The sequence below is a fragment of the Dendroctonus ponderosae genome, unplaced genomic scaffold (genome assembly GCF_020466585.1).
Source record: "Dendroctonus ponderosae isolate FM_Combo_2020 unplaced genomic scaffold, Dpon_F_20191213v2 Dpon_F_20191213_9, whole genome shotgun sequence".
NCBI classification, from domain to species: Eukaryota; Metazoa; Arthropoda; class Insecta; order Coleoptera; family Curculionidae; genus Dendroctonus; species Dendroctonus ponderosae.
The window spans coordinates 5,617,656-5,619,621 of NW_026019116.1; the positions used below are offsets into that span (position 1 = coordinate 5,617,656).

At 38.4% G+C, this 1,966-nt stretch overlaps 1 protein-coding gene across 1 annotated transcript in view; it reads right to left on the reverse strand.

Moving 5' to 3' along the window:
• The window catches only part of LOC109541826 (aryl hydrocarbon receptor nuclear translocator-like protein 1), a 27,793-nt gene that overhangs the window by 19,093 nt on the left and 6,734 nt on the right, over window positions 1-1,966 (reverse strand). The gene's annotated exons all lie outside the window — the stretch shown is intronic.

A 1,966-nucleotide genomic window follows, 5' to 3' on the forward strand; every position in this document is an offset into this window, starting at 1 on the left:
TTATTAAACTTTTAATTTTATTACTTATGTTTATTAAATATAATTTGAATATCTTAGGTATGTCAGGAAGACATTTTATGTCTAATTCAACATTGACACCTGTCAAATATTTTTTGTAAACAATGCAATTATCGTTGAGTGATTAATTGCACACTTCAAACGGACAGATTATCATACGAACGAAATATTCTTTATAATTATCTAGTTCTGCCCCCTTTGGATCTCGGTAATAAAACAGTGCTCACATTGTAGATTGGCCCTTTTCTAGCACTTTTCCTTAGAATTTCTCGCGGAAATGCCGTTTTCGACCAGAACTACAATGTTTTGTTCCGGGAAATATGCGAGACAAAACAATGGAAATCGGACTGTGATAGGCAAAGTCCATTATGTTTTAATCATGTTGCCACGCCTACATATCTATCTCTATATCTGTTTCTACTAGACGCATTTTGTAGCTGCTTGTTTCAGTTTTCCAATTAGGCAAATTTACGGTGTTTTGGAGAAAATCGATCTTTTTCGAAAGCATCGAACTCCACTCCTAGGAAATTTCCGGCAAAAACTCGAAGGCGTTAATCTAAATTTAACATGGATTCGTTAATCTTAAATGTTTTTGCCATTTCGATGCCACCGTCAACACTGCAAATTCGAGATTTAACGGGACAAAGTCGCAGAAGCCCGACGATTCAATTATTTCTCTTACAACTCTTTGCGATAGTTTAATTTTCTAAATATTTCACTTTGTAGCCTTTATTCGTTTGGGGCTTTTGTGGTTGAAATCCAACGATTTTTCGTTTAGTTGTTATGTTTTGTGGAGCGCGCAAAAGTCGTTGACGAGTGCAGTTAATGAAACCGCCCTCGTCCCACTAATTCCATCATGTGGAAATTGTCGGCACAATATCGTCCTGATTGTAATTCGTCCATTTTTGGATCAAAACATTGAGTTTGGACGTCATAAGAAACATGCAACCGATTTCGCCTGCTATTCAAAGACGCGTGCTGCGAACGTTCGGGCCAAATTGAGTATTGACGTGATTCCTCTCCTCCACATCGCCATAGAAACATTCCGTCTTGGGCCCCAAGATGAACGAAAAACAGATAGACAATCAATCTTCGCACATGGCTAATTGATTTCCCGCCAGTCGGGTTTTTGCCCTTATTTTCTTGTTTTTTTCTGTCTTCTCTTTTCTTTTTCTGTCCCCCGTTGACTGGCTGTCTGTCCGCTCGACAACAACCAAATCACGCATTGCTCTTATGACTGATCGTTTCGCGCCTTGAAAACCAACGCTTTTAACTCAAATGATATCCATTAGCCTTCGTGAAACAACTACATACATACACATACATACATGTATGTGTCCCAGTAGCAAAAACACACAAACAAACAATCGATAATCAGCGTTTGCGTATTGATATTAAAATAAATTTGGAATTGCTGATAACGTGGAGTTTGGACATGTTTTGCCTGTTGTTTCTAATCAAGTGGCAGCTTCACTTACTGTCCCTGAACCCGAAAAGGACATTTTGGCAAATTGTTGATCTGCAAAAAAACCACACGCGGTATTTTAGGGCCAAGTTCCTTCGATAAGTGCACAACGAATCAATGACTCTTCTGAAAAGATTCCCCAAACTAGTGGTCAAAGACGCCAAGATAGGGATTAGGAAACTTTCAGTAAGCATTTCGATAAAAAAAACCATTTTTTTTAAATGCATTGTATTTCGCATCATTTTTATCTCGAGAGATGCAACGAGCTCATTGAAAAACACCCTGGACGCTTCAGGTCAGGCGAAATCGACTTTTTGGTTCATTTTAAGCAAGTTTTGCGCGGTTACGATGTTTAACCGACGATATTTTCTACAGATTTGAGCATCTTGAATATGCCCATCGGGGCGCTTCTAAGGCCGCAAACAATCCATTGAGCTTAAAAAAAATCGCAGGGAAATTTTGAATTTTAATCGAAATTTTTCT